At 41.6% G+C, this 24655-nt stretch overlaps 1 protein-coding gene across 1 annotated transcript in view; it reads left to right on the plus strand.

Moving 5' to 3' along the window:
- Window positions 1–402: 402 nt before the first annotated feature.
- CDH11 (cadherin 11) overlaps window positions 403–24655 on the plus strand; it is a 115255-nt gene continuing 91002 nt past the window's right edge. The window contains exon 1 of the mRNA XM_075838640.1: window positions 403–856. The gene's annotated coding sequence lies outside the window, so the exon portion shown is untranslated. The remainder of the gene's footprint in view (window positions 857–24655) is intronic.

Consider the following 24655-nt stretch of genomic DNA (forward strand, 5'->3'; position numbering starts at 1 on the left):
CACTAGCCCAAATAGTCTACTTGTCTATTGATCAGTGTACAGAGTCTCTAAACCCTGCACCTTCTCTTGGCTGCTGCTTCTCTGCATCCTCTGTGGTGTTAACCTGTCTTAGCCCAGCAGCAGCTCTTGAACTCAACACTTTATACAGTTTATTTGGCAGCCCCCCCCCACTCCTCTGCCTCCACCCCTCACTAACCCCCCCCCCCCCAACATTCAATCCCTACAAATGAATTCTCAATATATGCAAATCTAAAACCCCTTGGATGTAATAAAAGCAAACAGACATCCCACCCACAGTATATCCCCTTGGCGAAGATTGGCTCCCCAAGATGCCATTAACACCCCCCACCCCACCACTACCACCAGAGTTGAGGTGCTGCTCACATCCTGGGTGCTGCTCAGGGCTCCCCCTTTTCCTCCATAGGCTGCACAATTTGCTTTGCATCAATTCCATCTTTCCATCACTTTATCCATGATAGCATCATCAGTAAGTGAGATGCAGTGAGGGGGTTGAGGGTCACCTCTGATGGACACAACTCCTCATCTTCACAAGTCAGGAGAGAGGCTGTGAGACCCCTGCCTCTTGCAATTATTCATGTGATTCTGTTCTCACTGGCCCCCTCTCCTTCCCTCCGTCAGCAGCTTGCTCTCAGCCCTAGCCTTCCCCCTCCTTCTCTGTCTCTCTCTCTCTTTCTCTCTGTTGCATTCCTTGCCAGAAGCTCCAAGCTTCACTAGGATCTCCTTGCTGGGCTGGAGTGTACAGGACTTTAAGATGCTGTTGGGTGTCCACAACATCTCCATGTGACTGGGACCTTACAATTTCTTCTCTAGGGTGTCATCAGAAGAAGCCACCAAGGTAAGGACCTTCCACCCAGAAGGGATCTCTGTCTGTCTCCTTGTCTATTTGCATCTCTGTCCTCTTGCGAGTTGAGGGCTTCTTCAGGATACCACCGGGAATCTGGTGAAGCTGGCAGCTAGAGATGTGTTCACTCCTGGAGGAACTTATAAGCCAGGTTGGGCTAGGAGCAACTGTTTGTCCACCAAGCCATTCCTTAGAGCTCCTTGAGAACCTACAGTGGAGCTTTGGTACCTTCTCATTCCTACTTCCCAGAAAGAGGAGAGATCTTATGGCTGCTCTTGGGCATTTCGGTTCTAATCTCAAATTATGGCTGTGTTTTATTTCACTGGTTTCTCCTTATTTTTATTTCATGTATTTTTGGGCACGTCTTCACAATGTGGGCTATTTGGACCTTCTCATCCTTAAGGAGATGACTGAGTGGTATGAAATGTGCAGAAGAGGACATAACAGGGGATATTCTGGAGTATAAAAAACCCTTTTACATTATATTTGGCTCAGCTTTAACCAACCCTGTGCCAGGAGGCATTCCAGTGCATCTGCCTGATTGATGGTACCCAAATGATACCTCCTTTCTTCTGGCACAGGGTTAACAGCAATGCCTAGTTGCTTTTTCCCCTCTGCCTCAAAAAGGGTTAACATTGCTCCCTGTGGGATATTTCTTGGAAAATAAACTCTGCCAACTGCTGTACCCTGCACTGTGAAATGGTTAAATAGAGTTCTGCATCCTGAGCCTGCTTAACTCCTTGGCTGCCAGAGGGTCTGTGTAGACCCTGTTGACATAGAAGAGGTTAATTTCATTTACTATATGTGCATTTATGGGACTTGGATATGTGGTGGGGGGGGGGGGGGTTCCTGTTAAGCAGGGAGAGGCAGCTGCTCCATGCCAGGGCCCTTAGCCGGTTATCATTAACCATTTCATTGCCTGGCCCCATGGCATCTTAAGCCTTAACCATTCGCTAGACTGATAAGATCTTTCTTTGGTGAGAAGATGCAAACTACTTAACATCTCTCCTAAGATCTAGTGATATTTTTTTTTTTCTTGCATTGTACCCTAAATATTTAATTGAGAACACATTGTGTGGCTGTAGCAGGGGGCATCCTTAGGGTATCCTTATTAACAAACTCTTTGCAGTAGGGGAGCTTGACCCTTTAAAGAGAACAGAATGGTAGGGGATTCAGTGCACCTAATCCTGCTTAGGTATCAGAGAGATGCAAGGACTAAAGGATCCATCTGCATCTGAAGCCCCTCAGGGGTACAGAGTCTTGCGGATTCAGTGTCTGTGCCCCTCTGATTGCATTATATCCAGGCTAGCACATATCATTAGTGGTACATGGGCAGACCTGCATTGTGACCATATTTCCTGCTTGCATATCCTATCATATGATCAAGGCTGAAACTGTTGTGGAAACTGCATCTCCCATGAAGAATAGAATTTTCGTTTGAATTATTTAATCTTGGAACAGTTCAGTGGGAAAGAATAACAGATTGATGAAAGAGGAACAGTCCTCCATGCCCCCAGCCATGGCATATACCATCTTATATAATAAAGCCATACTATCTATAGACAGTCATGTCCCCCTATACCTCCCGATGTTCTCACTTGGCTCCTGTCAATATAATAACCTGGGTATTTAATTAAAGCAGACGAGTCCTCTATTAGCCACTATTAGAAAGTGTGTCTAAATCAATTCTTTTTTTTTTTTCCGCTGAGGACCTACAACACAAGTAGAAGATTATCGAGTGTCCTTGAATTTTTTCAAGACGGTGAAATTCCGGTCTTTATTTTGTCACCTCACTTAAAAGAACAAAACTAGTTTATGGTATTTTAAGACAGACTTAAATATGGGACTGTAGGCATAAAAACGGCACAGATGTAGCATAGTTGAGTTTGTCCGATGTAGCAGAACTGAGTACAACCGATCGTAGTGTATCCATGTGTTATCTGCAGTCTTACTTAAGCCTACATGTCCATCTTTTATATTCTCTTATCTAAAAGTTGTCAATATGTAGCCCCAAAAAGTTAAATGACTCACTCAGCACTGCTACATCTGCATCTTTCATTCAGAGTGAAATGAACGTGGCTTTGGAGTTATTGATGGACTTGATTCCCTTTTGGGAAAGAATCTCTGTGTATGTTCACGTCTGTAGTAGGAAACGATTGCGTAGTGTGCGCCGCCATAGGCCGTAACGTTGTACAACCTGTATAAGGCGCCTGCACAAAGCTCAAATTAGACCCAGATGTCAAGGCTTCTGCTGTTGAGAATTGTTAAGCATAGACTGAAGCATTCCTGATTATGCAGCAGGAATTTTTATTAGCAAAAAAAAAAAAAAAAAGATCTAATGATGCAAATTCTATAAGAGAAGAGGATACAATGTATTCATTTGTCTGTAACTTCATTGAACATTCCATTTAAATGCCCTTAAAGAGACAGTAACCCTAACGTTTCCAGCTTATAAAAGTGAAGATTATATAAAGAGTTGCTAATATCACTCCCACATACTCTATATACAGTATGTAAATGGAGGGATTTTTAGAACTGGAGACATGGGAGATAAATTAGTTTTAATAGGGGCAGCGATTCTTTAGGATCTCCGATCAGTCATCCAGTGCAGACAGTCTCTCTTCAGCCTGAAAAGGCTGATAACAGGAAACAATAGATGACATTCAACTGTACAGCAACAGAAGATAAGATAGACATTAAGGTTAGTGTCCCTTTAAAAATGAAGCAATTTTTATTTTAGATCATCTGGCCATGCAAGACCTTATGGAAGGAGATATTTTGCCGAGTATCCCGTCTCTGTAATGTTAAGAAGTGACATAGTCTTGAAAAAATGGGACAGAGAAACTGTAGCTTAAGTGGGACCCCGCTGTTAGTACCAGACACTGAAACTTCCACTTTTAAAAAGATTTTCTGAATTTATTTTCATCTTCCTGGTCTAAAACACTGATGGCACATTAAATATAAATCACTCGCTGTAGTCGTGTTTTTGATCATTTTTTATACAGCAGAATTTAGAGATGTTTGAAAAAAATAAATATATCTATCTAATGTGGTTATATCTTCCAGAATGACAAAATATTCAGATTTTTTTTTTTTTTAATCTTTTTCCTATAATTAAAAAAATTCCCAATAAATATGAGCCTTGAGTTGTCCTTTTTGGTCAGTCTGTTACATTTTGTCATAGTTATATCTGTTTCTTATAAAGCTGGGCAGAAATGAATATGGCCTCCACTACAGCTCCCAGAGGTGGGGAGATCACCTAGCTTTCCCTGACCCCTGAACAGCAGATCGGCCCCATATGGCAAGGATGGGTAGGGAAGAGGGTGGATGACTACATAAATAGGCAGATTTGCCTTTAAGGGTCTGAATGACAATCAATATGGCCGCTACAGCTACTACAACAAGAGTTGCCACCCTGTTCCCCTCAGGCCAATAAATGGCACTTTTTTGCCCCTGAATGGGACATTTTTGCTCCATCTCTCCCTTTGTTGCAAAAACTAGCCAGATTTATAGTTTTAGGAGTCTACAAAAGTTAGGTTGTCGACAAACTTTGTTGGAGCTGATGGGCATATAACATTTTCCAGTAAGAAATATAACAAAAACATAAAAAAAAAAAAATATATAAAAAATAGGGTAAATCAGAGGCTTATATTATAGGTTTTTTTTTTATGTCAAAGTGTATTTTAAGTTATGGTATAACATGTATATTTGGTTACTAAACCTGTTTGCATGTTATGGTGGAAGAGTAGGAAAACTTTTTTTAAAAACCTCTTTGTCTCAGCCGAAACCGAGCGTCTGTTGTTAATTACTGGGCTCGACCAATGAGGGCTGAGTTTAGGCTTCCCTACTGAACAATTGCGCTTAGGCCCCTACACAGCCATTGACAAGCTCCATGGGCCGTATATACAATGTAGCCTGTGTTTATCTGGTACCAGACTTATGAGTAAGGTTAAAGGCCAATGTGCCACAGGGAATATTGTTTCAGCGTTATTTAATAAGTCTGTTCGGAAACAAAAACATTGTGTACTGATGGATTTATGTGGAATTGTAGACTATGAGAGGATACGATTGTATTCAAATAATGGGAAAAAGTCGACCTTTTTCTACATTTAGGTAGATTTTTGGTTTTAGTTCCTTTTTTTATAGTTGGAATTTTTTGTAACTTTTTTGGTTAAGGGTGAATTCAAAAATACGCCACAAAATGCTCATTTAAAATGATATATCCTAGAGTCGTTTTCCTAAACGTGCAGCTTTTTTGTCATTTTTACATGTGGAATGATCATTGCGTATTCCGCTGCGAAGTTGCGTTGTGAATTTCAGTGCAAAATTTGAAATAACATTGATTTCTATAAAGAAATACTGAATCCAAAATCTTGGAGATTTTTTTTTTCCCAATAGGATTGCATGGAGTCGATTTCCGCAACAAAAATATGCAGTGTCTTTACGCCATGTGTGAGTTTGCCCAAATGGGGCCCTTTTGTGCCCTTTTTACCTACTAACTCCAATGGGGATAAAGTATAAAGCAAAACTTTTAGTGTTGTAGATGGATTTATATTCCCATTTATTTTAATCCTAGACCTGTTTCTTTAACATAAGACGCCCTCCCCCGTCCACTATCGCCCCTTTTGCCCCTTTGTGTGTGTGTTTATGGAGATATACTGAATGTTTGCCTTTACATATTTATTTTTCTTTCTATATTTTTTATACGTGTATACAATTTTGTTACTTTTTAACCCAGATTTTCCAGAAATTTCCTTTATTTTTAATGACTTACAGACCCCAGTGGTAAAAATAAAACTGCTTGAGCAGATGTAAATGGAAAACCCAGGACGTTTTAATCATCGTTTGGCACTTTGTGACACGCCGTTTGTGATTTGCTGCGTTCGGGCTTCATTTCCTGACTGGTTCGTTCACATTGATACCTTCAATATGCCAGATACAATGTCTTTTTCATCTGGAAATACTTCAGACTGAGCGGTAAGACTAAATTCCTGCCAGGCGTATTGTTTTCATGGCTGTCAGAGACCCTGGAAAATGCACAAGCAACCCCAGGCTGGGGGGAAGTGTGAGGGGTGCTGTGAGTAAAGAAAGGGGGGTGGGGAAGGTTAGGGGTTTATAGCTACAGTATTCCAACATCTGGAAGTGATTCCCCCGCAGGTCGTCTGGTGTTTTCATTCCTTTTCCATACGCACATCTTTTCACAATCTTCAGGCGCTTTCATATGATCCCCTCATTCCAAGGCTTAATGAAGGCCTCATGTTGTTTTGTGTGGAATATCTACAAACTTGTAGTATATCATTTGTATCTTCAGTGTTACAAAATAGCGCTGCAGTCCAATGCCTTACTGCTCGAATTTATAGCCTGAGAGGACATGGGTACACTACAACTCCCAAATGCAATGCTACGTCAACACAGTTATATAGGTTTCTTCTTTTTTTTTCATTGTCTATACAGACGTCCAGCTTTCAGAATAAAACTAGCGCTATGCCCTGGTGGCACAAAGAGAAATTTCATTCTGCCGTGACCCACAGGCTTGGCGTAGCATCCTTAAAGGGGAAGTCCACTTATATTCGCCTTTTGACATATTATTTAACGTTGGTGGAGGTCTGTCAGGAGGGACCCTGACTCATTTAGCATAAAAATAGACTGCAGTACTCACTAGCCCCATTGCTGCTGAGTGGAGATTTCCAAGTCTCGAGTTGTAGCTAGGTTTTCCTTTATCCAGGGCAAAGATTCAGTCCAATGCCTATGTCTAAATACCCTGGCAAAGGCCGACTGGCATGTTGACGCCCTCTTGCCTCCAGCACAAGGGGAACATGCCGAGACGGCCACCCCCCTCTTAGCTACTGAAAACTAGGACCAATGTTAGGAACAAATATCTAGACCCCAGATCTGTCTCCGACTATTACTAGTAGTAGTAGTAGTAGTAGTAGTAGTAGTAGTGGTAGCGGTAGCGGTAGCTGTAGTAGTAGTAGTAGTAGTAGTAGTAGTAGTAGTAGTGGTAGCGGTAGCGGTAGCAGTAGTAGTAGTAGTAGTAGTAGTAGTAGTAGTAGTAGTAGTAGTAGTAGTGGTAGCGGTAGCTGTAGTAGTAGTAGTAGTGGTGGCGGTAGCTGTAGTAGAAGTAGTGCTAGCGGTAGCTGTAGTAGTAGAAGTAGTAGTAGTGGCGGTAGCTGTAGTAGTAGTAGTAGTGGTGGTAGTAGTGGTAGCGGTAGTGGTGGTAATAGGGAATAGTGACAGTGGTTGTTGTAGTAGTGGTTGCTGTAGTAGTTGTAGTAGTGGTGGTGGTGGTGGTAGTAGTAGAAGTAGTAGTCGTAGTAGTAGTAGTGGTAGTAGTTGTTGTTGTGGTAGTAGTAGAAGTAGTAGTCGTAGTAGTAGTAGTCGTAGTAGTAGTAGTGGTAGTAGGTAATGGTAGCAGTGGTTGTAGTAGTAGTAGTAGTAGTAGTGGTAGTGATGGTGGTAGTAGTAGTAGTAGTAGTAGTAGTAGTAGTAGTCGTAGTAGTAGTAGTGGTAGTAGTAGTAGTAGTAGTAGTAGTGGTAGTAGGGAATGGTAGCAGCGTTTGTTGTAGTAGTAGTAGTAGTAGTAGTAGTGGTAGTAGTGGTAGTGATGGTGGTGGTAGTAGTAGTAGTAGTCGTAGTAGTAGTAGTAGTAGTAGTGGTAGTAGTGGTAGTGATGGTGGTGGTAGTAGTAGTAGTAGTAGTAGTAGTAGTAGTGGTAGTAGTAGTAGTAGTGGTAGTAGTGGTAGTAGTAGTAGTAGTGGTAGTAGGGAATGGTAGCAGTGGTTGTTGTTGTAGTAGTAGTAGTAGTAGTAGTAGTAGTGGTGGTGGTAGTGATGGTGGTGGTAGTAGTGGTAGCAGTAGTAGTAGTAGTAGTAGTAGTAGTAGTAGCAGTATTATTATTAGTAGTAGTAGTGGTAGTGGTAGTGGTAGTGATAGTGGTGGTAGTAGTAGTATTAGTGGTAGTGGTAGTGATGGTGGTAGTAGTGGTAGCGGTAGTAGTGGTAGTAGGGAATGGTAGCAGTGGTTGTTGTAGTAGTAGTAGTAGTGGTAGTAGTGGTAGTGATGGTGGTGGTAGTAGTAGTAGTAGTAGTAGTAGTAGTAGTGGTAGTAGTAGTAGTAGTAGAAGTAGTAGAAGTAGTAGTAGTAGTAGTGGTGGTAGTTGTGGTAGCAGTAGTAGTAGTAGTAGTAGTAGTAGTAGTAGCAGTAGTGGTAGTTGTAGTAGTAGTAGTAGTAGTAGTAGTAGCAGTAGTGGTAGTGATGGTGGTAGTAGTAGTAGTAGCAGTAGTGGTAGTTGTAGTAGTAGTAGTAGTAGTAGTAGTAGTAGTAGTAGCAGTAGTGGTAGTGATGGTGGTAGTAGTAGTAGTAGCAGTAGTGGTAGTGATGGTGGTAGTAGTAGTAGTAGTAGTAGTAGTAGTGGTAGTAGTAGTAGTAGTAGAAGTAGTAGAAGTAGTAGTAGTAGTAGTGGTGGTAGTTGTGGTAGCAGTAGTAGTAGTAGTAGTAGTAGTAGTAGTAGTAGCAGTAGTGGTAGTTGTAGTAGTAGTAGTAGTAGTAGTAGCAGTAGTGGTAGTGATGGTGGTAGTAGTAGTAGTAGCAGTAGTGGTAGTTGTAGTAGTAGTAGTAGTAGCAGTAGTGGTAGTGATGGTGGTAGTAGTAGTAGTAGCAGTAGTGGTAGTGATGGTGGTAGTAGTAGTAGTAGTAGTAGTAGCAGTAGTGGTAGTAGTAGTAGTAGTAGTAGTGGTAGCAATAGTAGTGGTAGGGAATAGTAGCAGTGGTTGTTGTTGTAGTGAATAGAAGTAGTGGTAGTTTAGTATGAACATAGTTTTTAATTTCATTTATATGTAATTTTCGTTTCGCTTTTAAATGCAGTCAAATTAATTTAATCCAGAATTAACTGGACTCAATAGGCTTCAGACTATTACAAATATTCTTGGTTATCGGACTGTAAAGCAAATAATACCTAAAGAAATACTCCAGACAAAATTGATAGACAATGTTATACGGGAGGGGTGTTGCATTACACAAGGATTCTTTCTTTGGTGTGATTTGAATTCTTGTGTCATGCTCCGCCCCCTTAGACCCTGCACTAGACATAACCCAATATATCAGTTTTCCCCAGAGTGCTCCTTTAATTACAGAACTACCAGTAAGTATGGCATCACACAAAGTAACATGCTATTTATCCCTTATCTTCTAATTGTTTATCTTTGACTTCTGTTACCTATGGAATTCCTGATTATCTTTCCGTTTGGTGCCAGACTGTGAAACTTTGTATACTATAGGATGCCGGACCAAAGGACATTCATGTATCTATGGATTCCTAAGCAGCGCCCGTCTGTAAATCAATCGTAGCAAAATGATAGCGTTTGACCGGTGCTACTATGATTGTAAAATATTACACTATTATCATTATCGCTCTAGGACATAAAGGGGCTCTATGCCTTGAACAATCTCAACTTCTTTGAAGGGTCTCTTGATAATAGGCTGACCACAAAGAGTCCCCGTGCTGGAACCTCCAGTGATCATCTGTTATTTGTGGAGAAATTTAGCAGTAAGTGTTCAATTTCCCTGCAGCACCACCACAGGGGAAATTAGGCATTACACATTGCCCATTCATATCAATGTGCTAATCTACATAACACAGAACAGGTCAGGTCCTCCAGAGCGACAGACGCTCTTTGTAACTGCTCCAAACTCAGTCCAAGAGGTGAGGATCTTAAAGAGGGGACCACTATTCAGAATTTTCTAATAGAGTATATGAAAATAGGTTTTCTAAACTGAACAACCCCTTTAAGGCTGGTAGCTCTCCAACTGTTGTAAAACTACAACTCCTATCATGTTCTGTCAGTCTACAGCTTTTAAGGCATGCTGGGTCTGGTAGTTTGAGCTCTGCAGCTGTATGATGTCACTTGTACGTGTAGCGATCGTGTTGTTGGTGTTCGCATTGTCTTTGTAGTCTTTCTATATCTGTACCGTACACTATGTTGCTGGTAATTAGAGCTGCAGGAGCGTGTGAGGTGTTGAGAACACAATTGGATTACAAACAAAAGTAGATTAGTCTTTGGCAATCTGTGTCTCTCCAAGTATTATGGAAATAACCCCCTCTGTGCTGGTAGAAAAAAGGAAGAGCATGTTGGGAGTTGTACCAATTGCTTTTTTTTCATTGTTGACCACTGACCTGCAATGAAGTGTTGTATGGGGTGTGTGAGCTATAACTTTATAGATGAACATGACAACTTTTGTGTTAAGGTCCTTTTACATGGCCCGATATGGACCGTGAAACGAGCGCCGATCAACGATTGATTGACACTCGTTTGCACCTTTCATAAGGAGCAATGATTGGTTATGTATGGGGACGAGCGATCGTTACTCCGATCACTCGTTCCCATACATTTCCATCATGTCGAGACCACACTTCTATGTATACACAGGGAGATGTGCTGCCGACAACGATAATATTTAGTGCCGCATAAACTATATGATCAGCCGATGAATGGGCCGCGCTCCCGTTCATCGGCTGATTGTTGCCCTGTTTACACAGAGCAATGATCGGGAACAATCCTTTATATGAGCGCTTATTTGCCCAATCATTGGCCCGTGTAAAAGTTCCTTTAGCCTGTTCCATAAAATGTCCATCTCTAGGGGCTAGAGGATCCTCTGGTGGACCCAGGTCTCTACATGATAATAGAGCACTGAGGTCCACCAAAGGACAATGCTATCTAAAGAAGTAAGTGGTCTGCTACAAAGACATTTTGTGCTAATTGCATATAGTCATTATTTATGATGTGACCTGTGGGTGATAACTGCGAGGGAAGACAGAGAGGAGTTGTAGTTTGCTACGACTACTACATGCAGGACAACCCGAACCAATAATGGGCTGTTTTGTAGCTGTGGCACCATCACATATTGGTAGTAGGGCTCCAGGTGGTACCCAATGCAACCCCAGGCGGTTGCTCCAATCACACATGTATGACTAATACAGTCAGGCCATGCTGGGAGTTGTAGTTTTGCAACAGTGGGAGAGCCATAGGCTGGAGAACACTGTGGTGGTGGTGGTGGTGGTGGTGGTGCATGTAGAGATATTGGTGTTGCTGCTTTTCCCATCCATCTCAGCTGCATTCTTTCCAGAAACCATTGATCGGAACAGAACGCTCTTCAAACTGGTCTGTACAATGGGATTATTGATTCCTATCCTGATCATAAGGACGCTTCACCCAACTACTCAGAGCAATGCAGGAGGAAGATTGAAGGAGCGAAGATTGGAAAAAAATACATCAGGCTACAGAATTGAGTTTACCAATGTAGCAGAGCTGACTTTATCAGATGTAGTAGTAATGAGTTTGTTATTTTGCCCAACTCATCATAGGGTATTTTACATAGGGAAGCCTATTTTCTTTACTTAGTGTCAAAATAAATTATGAATTAAAACTTCAGATCTGCCGTCATCTCTGTTTCTCCAATCATGCTAAGATCTATATAAAAAAAATAAATAAAGAAGACCTTTGCAATCTTCATTGGAACTGATGCTTGAAGGAGCACGGATGGAAAAAAATACAGCATGCTGCAGAATTGAGTTTGGCAATGTAGCTAGCCTGAGTTTGTCAGATGTAGCAGAGCTGGGTGTGTCAATGCAGTAGAGCTGAGTTTGGTATTTATCAAAACTCATCATGACATTACTGTTTTCCAGGTTCACGTGAAGGCCTCATGCACATCTGCGGGTGAATTGCGGTCCCATTCATCTCTATGGGCTCATGCTTTCCACGGCCCGTGCATTGCCCGGGAGTCTGGACCGCAAAAAGATAGGACATGTCCTATATAAGGCGCATTTAAGGGCTCATTGAAATGAACGTACATGGCCAGGTGCACAGCCCTACGGCCGTGTGCATGAGGGCTAATAGTTAAATGACAAATTCCGCTCAGCTTCATCTGTATATTTCTCCAATGACCAACTAATTGTTATAATCTGTGTAAATGACCCTTACAATCCACATAGGAATTGATGATCCCTTTATAAAATCCTATTAGTTCTCCATTATGTTCTCTTTAGTAACAACTGAAAGAGCCACAATATAATAAGAGGGTTCAACTTCAGCAGAATGCCCTAAGTTTCTGCAAGAACATCCTAAATCCTACTCAAGTGTAATTAACCAATGAAGGATTTCAATGAGATGACTTCAAGGAATCCTTACAATTTGGGGATGATGTCATAAACAAATTATTAGAGGTTTATGAGACAAAGAACCAGATATTTCAGGGGGTTCATGTTGTGAGATAAAGCTATAATGACTGTGTGACCCTCTAAATACATCTTGATGTAAAATTAGTTAACATGGGGGAGTGTATTAGGGGATATCCTATAATTTATGGGAGCAGCAAAATGGTGTTTATTTGTTAATGGAACACTCTAGACAAAACAAATACACTGTGTTATACCTAGTGCATGGCCTGAGGGGGCGGAGCATGACACAAGGATTGGGAGAACACCAAAGAGAACATTTTTGTGTCATGCTCCGCCCCCATCAGGCCCTGCATAAAGCATAACACAGTGCATAAGATTTTGCCTGGAGTGTTCCTTTAATTAAACATGTGTTTCGTATTGGTTCTCGGTGCAAAACGAAGGCTGAAAAGCAAACCTATAGATATTTTTATATTAGACCATTTCTAAAATACTGCCATTAAGGTGCAGATATCTATTTTAGTACTGACAACATTGGTTCCAAAAATTCACTCATTGATCATAGAAGGATAGTTAAAAGCAAATCTGAAATGTGAAAGGGAACCTGTCAGCATGGCAGATCCTTCTAAATGAGGAGACTGTAAGAAGTGCTGATAATGGTAAATGACAGGGTAGTAATGGTGGCTCGTTTCTTGTCAGTAATCTCTATTGAGTGTTGAGGATCGCCTAGTATACATAGGTAGCATGTAGTTCAAGTATTCTGTCATACCATACACCCCAACATTGCCTAATGCCCAAGAGGTGTCAATGAGGGGAGAGGATGCTCATCAGCACATGTAACAGCCTGGTTGGCACTTTGATGGGTTGAATAAGTGCATTTGCATCCACTAGCTAAGCATTAAGGCCAGAATCACACACACACAGTTTTGATGCCGTTTTTGGATCAGTTTTATGAGCCAAACACAGAAGTGGACACAAAAGAAAGGAGATGCATCAGTCTTCCCTTTATACCTTTCCTTCCTTTTGGATCCACTCCTGGCTTTGGCTCATAAAATTGAGCCAAAAACTCAAGGCAGACAGACCGACAGATAGACAGACTGATAGGATAGATAGATAGATAGATAGATAGATAGATAGATAGATAGATAGATAGATAGATAGACAGACAGACAGACAGACAGACAGACAGACAGACAGACAGACAGACAGACAGACAGACAGACAGACAGATAGATAGATAGATAGATAGATAGATAGATAGATAGACAGATATTGTCCCGATAGATAGATAGATAGATAGATAGATAGATAGATAGATAGATAGATAGATAGATAGATAGATAGATAGATAGATAGATAGATAGATAGACAGATATTGTCCCGATAGATAGATAGATAGATAGATAGATAGATAGATAGATAGATAGATAGATAGATAGATAGATAGATAGATAGATAGATAGATAGATAGATAGATAGATAGATAATGTCCAGATATATGAATAGATACATAGAAAAAAATTATAGAAAATTAAATAGATAGATGATAAATAGAGAGATAGATAGATAAAACACACACACACACATATATATAGATAGATAGATAGATAGATAGATAGATAGATAGATAGATAGATAGATAGATAGATAGATAGATAGATAGATAGATAGATAGATAGATAGATAGACAGACAGACAGACAGACAGACAGACAGACAGACAGACAGATAGATAGATAGATAGATAGATAGATAGATAGATAGATAGATAGATAGATACTTGAAAAAGGCTCCAGCATTTGAGCCGAAACAATGCACGAGGGCAATAAAGAAAATCACTTTTTCAACTTTGATTCGGAGTGCTGCCTACTTTGTGTATATATGGATTGAGTTGGGGACTCTGGTCGGATCCCTGCGGCGGCCCCCACTATACTCTTCACTGGTGCTGCTGGATGGTGGATTTATATTGTCCTTGTGAGAGACATTGCTGGTCTTGATCTTCCCCTATACATTTGTTTGCAGAGCGTCACATTGAGTAGTTCACTGGAGGGGAAAGAGTTAAATGTGTGTGGCTGAACATGAAAACTTCAATGAACATGAAGTAACTTAATAGCCGTCGATTATTCTTTTTGAACATAGGAGTAATCACTAGAGGGCAGTAATGTTCTTCCATAAATCTGGGCTAGTGGCCTCTGTGCATCTCAGGGCAGTATGAAAAGATGGTTTGTTACCTCCAGCAATGTACAAAGTCTCGGGGGAGGCAGAATTCAATCTAGCTGTGGTTCGGCCTAATGCTCAAGCAGTTTGTCAGGATTAACATCTTTCTAGTCAGTGGTTCCTCTTACCTGTAGCGTTATATTAGCACCTAGCTGTACGCTGCAAAGTTTTGGGGAATTGTACAACTTTAGGTAGTCTGTGGAGTTTGTCAGCTGGAGTTGGAGGCTACAAGAAAATGGCACTAGCGGCAGTGATTTCCAGAAATGTACTTATTATTTTCATCCATAGAGGAAAACTGGAGACGAGAAGTGCAGTAAATGAAAAATCATGAAAAAGAAACAATAAAGCAAAGTGTGGAATATGAGAAACCTTGTATGACTGATATAGAATTTGGCTTAAGCGTAGGTTCCCCTTAAATAAGTTAAAACGGATAGGGAGCTGCTTAAATATCAATTTCCTAATGTAGCGAAATACCAGATTGTCCGCTCCTGCTCTGCAAATCTGTAATCTGACTATAAGCTGCTGTTTACTCCAGCCTGTAGCATGTCAGTGCACTACAGACGGTCGTAAAACAGCCTTCTAATGGATTTGAAGTACTGGATTTGAAGTATTTGGAGTACTGGGGTGCTATCACCGAAATATAGGTATTCTAAAAGTTAACTTTTATTAGTTATAACTAATCTTTTGAGTCCTGGAATTTACAGTGTGCATTTATAATTTGTGATGGAACTAGTTGGCAAGTGTTTAATTCCACCGTAGCACCACCACAGGTGAAAAAAAGCATTACACCATTTGCATTGAAATCAATAGGGATCGGTGTAATTAATGGACATGCTGGGTCCTCCAAAACAAGAGAGGCTCTCTGCAGCCGCTCATTATTTTGGTCGCTAGCTAGGAGTCCATAGAAGGTGTAGGGAATGTTGAAAAACATAACTACATGATCAGACTAGTCTGTGACCACGGAGGCACATAGATCTGCATAGGAGCTGCAGACACAAAACTAGTTTTTTTCTTTTAAATCAAAACTATTTTCAAAATAAGTTTCTCCATTTATTTATTTGAGCTCACTGTGCATATTATCACTCTATATAGGTCTTACACACCTTGGTAGCATCACAAATAATTTTTGAAAGGTCAATTGGTCCATCAGATTGTTGAACTTTTTGACTGTCCTTCCTACTTGGACATATTTTTATCACAATCAGGCACGGGAGGCCCAAAAATGACACTGATATTTTTAGAGGACTTGTCCATTTTTTACTGTTTGTCCTTTTAACCCAAGTCTCTGCTATGACCTGAGTTGATTTGGTGATAGAAAGCGTTACAGCATCTACGTTTTTTTATGTGCCCCGTATGTTGTACAGGGAAATTTTATGAAGTGTAATTTAATTAAAGATATCTGGAAGAGCTGGTTACAAAAAGTTCAAGTTGCATATCATGGATACAGCTTGGTTTGATAGACTTTCCCTATTTAATGCGCCACCATAATGTATTAGGTCTTTAAGATTTCAGTCGTCTATCTAGAAATATCTCTTATTTATTATACCTTTAGATACTAGTGTAGCATTACATGATCAGGGCAGGCTTTTCTTCACCCTTGGCAAAGGTCCAATTTACCTCCTTCGTTCTGTATCTAAAAAGCCTGGCCATGACAGTGTGACTCGGTGGTGCCCCCTAGTGACACTCTACCAGGACACATGAAACAACAGCACCCCCCCCCCCCTTTCCTTTGGCCATGTTCTGAAAAGAAAAAAAATAATCATATACATTTTATTGGTAAAATTTTCATTTTTAGATGTAAAAAAATTCAATGATTAATCTGTAATCTGCACCATCAAAAGGGTTCTGTACCAGAGGCCTACAGTCTGAATAACCGTCGTGGCCTTTTGGGCACTGCCCTTTTTACTAACCTATAGACCACCCCTGCTTGTAGGTTGTATGCATATTTTCGGCTGCTTTCACCCTTCTGTAATGTTATACTGAACTCTCACTGGATCTTATCAGGACTTCTAATGAGACCAGGGCATTTATTTGGCAGATGGGGCCAAAATGAAGAACTCATTTAATATGTATGTACTTAAAATCCCCTGGGTTTATTTAAAGAAGCCTTTTAAATCTTCTGCCTCAATGAAATAAACATAAGAAAGGAATGGGTCATCTTTAGAAGGCCAAAGCTCTACCTGAAAGTGCTCCAGCCTCATATACAAATGTTATAAGGCAGAAGTCCTTGACGATGTAGAGTCATGACTGCTCTTAAGTTTTAGCCAGAGTTCTATACAATTGTCTAAAACTAGTCACATGACAGCTAGGACTCTACCGCATCTGCTCAAGTTGACCTATCCCAATTCTTCATGGGGGGTATGAACCTACAAAGCTATTCTTACACTTCATGTTAACCAACAAGGGAGTTAGGAATGACCCAAGGCTTGTGCCGCCATTACCTCCTACAAGAAATGTGTGTGGACAAACAAAAAGACCTTCTGTCCCATGATGGGAAGGTGTATTGGCAGGAACCATATTCCATGACTGGAGTGGTTATCAAGATTGCTCTTCTTATAAGCAAAAGTGTTAATAGTGAGGAGACTCACCTTGAGATTGTGAGCTCCTATGAACAAAGGGAAAACTGTAGCTCTCATCCCATTTCGGAGGAGAGCTATGTGGGCCACAAGGATATAAGGTGATCTGCAGGTGCAGATCATAGAGAACGTTATTTAGTTTTTATATAGAAACTTCCTCCCTGGCAAAGATGAACATGCCATAGAGATATCTTCTTCACCTGCTATGGGGCCCATGGAGAAGGATAACATCTACTCAACTTGGTCTATCCCCATTTTCCTTGAATGGAATGACCTTCTGAAGGTCCACCTCCTCTCCACGATAGCGTACAAAGAAGGAATGAGCCCAAGGGTCGTTGCCGCCCGTACCTCCTTCAAGGAATGGGTGTGCGGGCAAACAAGGAACCTTCTGTCTGAAATAGGTCTGAGGGTCATGCGTCCTTACATCCCACAAAGAATGAGTATAGGGGCAAACACGGGGCTTTCTGTGCCAGGATGGGTAGGTGTGGTGGCAGGAACCAGCATTCACGAAGGAAGAGTTAGAAAGATTGCCTATAATATACAGTTAGGTCCAGAATGATTTGGACAGTGACACAATCTTCATGATTTGGGCTCTGCTGCCACCACATTGGATTTGAAATGAAACAACTAAGATGCAATTGAAGTGTAGACTTTCAGGTTTAATTCAAGGGGTTGAACAGAAATATCCTGTGAAACGTTTAGGAATTGCAACCATTTTTCTACACAGCCGCCTCATTTCAGGGGCTCAAAAGTAAGTGGACAAATTAACATTACCATAAATAAAATAATTTTTTTAAAATACTTTGTAGAGAATCCTTTGCAGGCAATGACTGCCTGAAGTCTGGAACCCATGGACATCACCAAACTCTGGGTTTCCTCCTTTGTGATGCTTTGCTCGGCCTTTACTGCAGCGTCTTCAGTTGTTGCTTGTTTATGGGTCTTTCTGCCTTAACTTTTGTCTTAAGTAAGTGAAATGCAGCTTGATCGGGTTGAGATCTGGTGATTGACTTGGCCATTGCAGAATATTGCATGTTTTATAACTCCTGGGTTGATTTCGCAGGATGTTTTGGGTCATTGTCCATCTGTCCTGTGAAGCGACGTCCAATCAATCTTTCTGCATTTGGTTGAATCTGAGCAGAAAATAAATCCCTGAACACTTCAGAATTCATCCGGCTGCTTCTGTCTTCAGTCACATCAATAAACACTAGTGACCCAGTGCCTTTGGCAGCCATGCATGCCCATGCCATCACACTGCCCCCACCATGCCATCACACTGCCCCCACCATGTTTTACAGAGGATGTGGTGGATTTGGATCATGAGCCGTTCCAAGCCTTCTCCATACTTTCTTCCTCCCATCATTCTGGTACGGGTTGATCTTAGTTTCATGCGGTTCTAGAACTGGGCGGCTTCTTTACATGTTGTTTGGCAAAGTCTAATCCGGCCTTTATATTTGTGAGACTGATTAATGGTTTGCACCTTGTGATGAACCTTCTGTATTTGCACTCATGAAGTCGTCACTTTATAGTAGACTTAGATACTGATCCACCTACTTCCAGGAGAGTGTTCTTCACTTGGGTAGATGTTGTGTAGGGGTTTTCTTCACCATAGAAATGATTCTGTGATCATCCACCACTGTTGTCTTCCGTGGACGTCCAGGCCTTTTGAAGTACACGAGATCACCAGTGCTCTCTTTTTTTCAGGAATGTATCAAACTGTTGATTTGGCCACTCCTAACATTTGTGCGATCTCTCTGATGGATTTCTTAATTTTTTTCAGCCTAATGATGGTCTGTTTCACTTGCATTGAGAGCTTCTTTGACCTCATGTTGTGGGTTCACAGCAACAGCTTCCAAATGCAAATTCCACACCTGGAATCAACCCCAGACCTTTTACCTGCTTAATTGATGATGGATTAATGAGGGAATAGTCCATGCAGCCCCCATTAAATAGCTTTTGAGATAATTGTCCAATTACCTTTGGTCCCTTGAAAAAGAGGCAGCTACATATTAACCCCTTCCCGTCGTAAGGAACTTTCAGATTTTAATTTTCATTTTTTCCTCCCCACACTCCAAAAGCCATAACTTTTTCATTTTTCCGTCGATATAGTCATATGGGGGCTTTATTTTTGTGAGATGAGTTGTAGTTCTTCGTAGCACCATTTATTGTGCCATATAATGTAAAAATGTAAAAAAATTATTTGTGGGGTAGAAAATGAAAAAAACAGTGATTCCTCCATGGTTTCTTGCGCTTCGTTTTTACGGAATTCACTGTGCAATTAAAACAACATGTTAACTTTATTCTGCGGGTCAATACGATTACGGCGATACCAAATATATATAGTTTTTTTTGTATATTTTACTACTTTTACAACTAAAAAACTAAGTGTAAAAAATGTCATTTATTTTGTGTCGCCAAATTCCAGAGGCAGGGCTTAGTAGGAGCACAAAGATGGCAGACCCGGGGGCCTTCATTAGGCCCCCAGGCAGCTATAGCAACCATTACCACCCCACGATTGCATTGCTGGGAGCGCGATGAACTGCTAGAGGGGGTCACCCCCCTCTTTCTAACGATTAAAATTCTGCGCTCGCTACTGACCGCGGCATTTAACGGGTTAAACAAGCTCGTTACTGTGAAGCGTTGCCTGTAACATACAGCCGACACCCACATCATATGGAGCGGGTTCACTCCATGAGCCCGTTCCATACTTCTCCTACCCAGCTATGAGGTATGGATAGGTCAAATGTCGGGAAGGGGTAAAGCGCTGTAATTCCTAAACCCTTCCTCAAATTAGGATGTGAATAGCCTCAAATTAAAGCTGAGAGTCTGCACTTTAAGCCCCTATTGATTATATAACTGTATATTCAATATGTTTAGGTAAACAGCTAAAATGCCAAAACTTGTGTCACTGTCCAAATAATTCTGGACCTAAGGGTATGTGCACACACACTAATTATGTCCGTAATTGACGGACGTATTTCGGCCTCAAGTACCGGACCGACCACAGTGCAGGGAGCCGGGCTCCTAGCATCATACTTATGTACGATGCTAGGAGTCCCTGCTACTCCCTGGAACTGCTGTCCCGTACTGAAAACATGATTACAGTACGGGACAGTTGTCCTGCAGCGAGGCAGGGACTCCTAGCGTCGTACATAACTATGATGCTAGGAGCCCGGCTCCCTGCACTGTGTTCGGTCCGGGACTTGCGGCCGAAATACGTCCGTCAATTACGGACGTAATTAGTGTGTGTGCACATACCCTAACTGTAAGTGTTCATGATGCAGAGTCTTGTGAACTTCTATGAACAAAGGCGAAGCCGTTGCTCTCATTCCATTTCGGAGGACAGCTCGGTGGGCCACACGGATGTGAGGGGATCTGCAGGGGGCAGAACATAGAGAACATTATTTTGTTTCTATACAGAAGCTTCATTGCGCCTTTTTGTGTGAATGAAAGCAGTCGATCAACTGAATCAGCACAAGATTTTATCAAAGCTGTTAATAGTATTGTAATGAATTTGGAGATGAAGCGGAAGAAATCAATGCAGAGGAAGTATGTGGATGGGGGCTTTAAAAGGTGTCTGTTGGAGTATGACGGAGAATATGCATTCCTGCGAGGCACGCACTTAGCACAACCAGGGCACACGGCCTTCGCTGGAGATTGGTGGATGTGAAAAGTGCTTATTAAAGGACAAATCGAAGCTTTCATTTTCTACGGAATGGAAAGAGAAGGAGAAATGAGAGCGGGTGTGGACTCACATTACCACCCAGTAGGTTCGGATTTTAAAGTATATATACGTTGTTGTTTTTTATTAGACTTTGTTTAATTGGTACTGAATACTAAAATTTAAAAAAAACATCAAAAAGATAATGGAATTTTTCTATCACTTTTTTAGGGTAGGGCCACACGGAGCGGCCCTGACATGGTCGCAACGCGGCTAACAACCGCGCCGGCACCATGTTCGGTGCGGCTGTCAAACAGCCTGTTAGTGGCCGCATGTGAAGGCGGGTAAACCGTCCCTTTATGTGCAAAAACGTGCGGCCATGAATTAATACACCCTTTATGGCCGCACGATTTTGCAAATTACAACAACTTACCTCCTATTCATTCTCTATGGCAGCGCCGGAAAAAGCCGAACACTGCACTTGGCTATCTCCGGCGCTCCCATAGAGAATGAATGGAGCGGCGGTGCGCATGTCACCGGAATACCTCTTAACGAGGTATTTGTCAGCAGCTCCTACATGGTGCCGGCGCGGTTGTTGGCCACGTTGCGACCATGTCGGGCGGCTCCATGTGGCCTTACCCTTATTGTATCCTTGGCGTGGATGAACATACAATAGAAGTAGCTTTTTCAACTGCTGTGGGATCCATAGAGAAGGATAACCTCTACTCAACTTGGACTGTGCCTCTTCATTATGGGTGGTATTACCATAGTATGAACCCATAGGTACGAACCATAGTTTGAACGAAATAGAAACAAACCTGAGGGTTAAACTGTCCCTATTTCCTACATGGAATGGAAGTATTTTTTTGGGGATGGGGCAAACATGGGGCCTCCTGTCCCAGGATGAATAGGTGTGGTGGCAGAAACTAGCACTCATGATTGGAGGGATTATTTTGCTTAGGGTTTGACTACTCTATAGATTTTCTTCTAAGGCTGGGTTCACACACCCTATTTACGGACGTAATTCGCGCGTTTTAACCTCGAATTACGTCCGAAAATACGGCACCAAAGCGTCGACAAACATCTGCCCATTCATTTGAATGGGCTTTACGATGTTCTGTGCCGACGGTCATTTTTTTTCGTAATGGACGCAGCGAAAAGCGCCTGCACATGCCATTACATCTGAAATTCCGGAGCTGTTTTCTCCTAAAAACAGCTCCGTAATTTCAGGCGTATTGGACGTGTACATGTGAACATACCCTAAGGAGAAAACAGCACCGTAATTTCAGCCGTAATGGCATGTGCAGGCGTTTTTCACGGCGTCCATTACGGACGTAATTGGAGCTGTTTTTCCATGGAGTCCATGGAAAACGGCTCCAATTACGTCTCAAGAAGTGACAGGCACTTCTTTGACGCGGGCGTCTTTTTTATGCGCCATCTTTTGACAGCGGCGCGTAAAAAAAATGACCGTCGGCACAGAACATCGTAAAGCCCATTCAAATGAATGGGCAGATGTTTGCCGACGCTTTGGTGCCATATTTTCGGATGTAATTCAAGGTTAAAACGCCCAAATTACGTCCGTAAATAGGGTGTGTGAACCCAGCCTAATACTTTACAGAAATTTTAGACTTTGATAGAAAATAGCGATGTGTTTTTTTTGGTTTTGTTTTTGTAGCGGTAACATCTATTTTTCCATTTGTGTCAACCACCGGTTTTCCTACAATCTAACTTTAGGGTATTTAAATAATACATGCCATAAAACCATGAATGGTGGATGTCCAACCACTGGGAGCCCCATGATTTTAAGACACAGTGGCCTCATGTAACGACGGTATCCTAATGGGACAACCCCTTTCTATGTTCTTTTCATCTCTCAATTTCACTTGAAAAACATTTATCAAAACAAAGGGTTAAAATACAAGGATTGAGTGAATTTATTTATATTACTATATTGGAGATCCCCTTTAAGAATATTCACATTTCATACTGTGTTTTGTAACTGCTTAGATAAATTTGAAACTTGAAGGATCACTCCACACTTTGTTATCTCTAGAGCGGTGCCTGAAGGGGCGGTGCATGACTTATGGTGTTATTTTAATCCGTGTGTCATGCTCCGCCCCCTCAGGCCCTGCCCTAGACATAACACAGTGTATCAGTTTTTCCTGGAGTGTTCCGTTAAAGATAATTTCTACCTAAAATGAAACAGTTTCCAGTCAATATAAGCCTACTTTTCAATCATGCTGTTATAAATTGTGTTCAGGGCATTTTCAGATCAGCTTTCGGTTTCCGTCAGACCTTTCCATCGGACGAACCCATCAACGGAAAGATAAACGGAAACCATAGCTTCCGTTTGCATTACCATTGATTCTGCTAATGGCTTCCGTTTGTCTCCGTTCCATAAGGTTTCCGTTTTTTTGACGGAATCAATAGAGCAGTCGACTGCGCGATTGATTCGTTCAAAAAAACAGAAATCTTACGGAACGGAGACAAATGGAAACCATTTGCAACGGAAGCATTACCATTGAAATCAATGGTAATGCAAACGGAAGCTATGGTTTCCTTTTTCCTTTCCGTTGATGGGTTCCTCCGACTAAAAGGTCTGACGGAATTCATCAACGGAAACCTAACACTGATGTGAACAGGCCCTTCGTTTTGGGAAACTTGGGTGACCACCAATAAGGCCTTCATTATGGCTCCACCAGAGGAGTTACTACGATCGTTCGCCCCCGTACATTTCCATAAAGTCGGCAGCACAGAGTTTACACTGGGAGATGTGCTGCCGACTAGCGGCCATTTTATTGGCCGCATTAGCGAGAAGATCAGACGTTCATCGGCTGATCGTTGCCCTGTTTACACAGGTTAATGATCGGGAATGAGCGTGTGTGCTGCCGCATAGTGTCACTGTATGGTACTGCATTACTGAGATTTACTTCACTAGAAACATACCACCATAATACACAGGGGCATAACTACAGGGGGGGGGGGGCAGAGGGTGCAGTCCTACCCAGGCTGTGGAGCCTGAGGAGGTCCAAAAAGACCCTCTGCCCTATAAAAGTAAAACACTATGATGAATAAATTGTAATATTGTGGGACCCTATAATCCAGGTTTTGCATTATAGCTCAGTAGCCTTTGGTAATACAGCATCCAATGGGACATGCCATATGAATATAGCCGAAAAAAACCTCTGTAGGCCTCCATACAGCCCTGTATTATGGAGGTATTACAATCGTCATAGAGCGTCCGATGGAGAACGCCTCCATTTAACTGCCCCTGTAGGACATTGTAGATATATACGGAGGTACAGTTTGGCCCTGTAGACATTAGACTAATGTATATCTATTGGTTATTAAGAGCCAAGCACATTCAAAAGTGATGTCACTCGTCTTTAGAAATCTCTGCGCTTAGTCTTTACAATCCAATTATTTCCACCATTACAAGTAATCCTGGGGGGGGTTTATACATAGCGCCGTATTGGACGCCTATTTATCACTTTTAGTGAGTGTTTACAGGGAATATGTGCAATACATAGCAAGTCAGCAAATACCGGGCTGCAAATAATCCAATAATAAAGCTAAATGCAATAATGTATTCAGGGTCTACTGACAACAAAAATATATGGTGCTACCCCTCCCCCACCGTAAACACCTACAATTAGCTACCCCACACTTCCATCAGGAGATACGGAGAAGAGATCCTTTGTTTTCTTCTATTACCAGAAGCCCCATTTAGCAAGTTTTTATTAATAGTTGTGTGTTTAGATTGGGGACCCAAATAAAATTAGCAATTAAAATGACTGCGGATAATAAAACGTAGCCACTCTCTCAGGCAGATCAGCTGTTTATTTCCGATGTTATCCCACTTTATTTACCACTATACTTTATATCAGTCACATTTTGTGTGATACTTTTGCGGCAGGTGTAGCAGAGCTGATTATGCAAATTGGTACAGCACATGGGAATATGTGTCATTGTGATTTTCCATAGGACTTCAAGAAAATCGATGGCGCTATTTTAAAGGTGTTGTCTCACAAAATGTATTCCTGTTAATACGCCCTATTAGGGCATATAAATGTAATAAAGGGGTCCCCTGCTTGGGACCCTCTTCTATGAGCCAGATTGAAAAGCAGCTGACAAATAGCGGCTCTCATTCTGATTAATTTGAGCTTTCTATGT

Source organism: Rhinoderma darwinii, chromosome 9 (genome assembly GCF_050947455.1).
Source record: "Rhinoderma darwinii isolate aRhiDar2 chromosome 9, aRhiDar2.hap1, whole genome shotgun sequence".
NCBI lineage: Eukaryota > Metazoa > Chordata > Amphibia > Anura > Rhinodermatidae > Rhinoderma > Rhinoderma darwinii.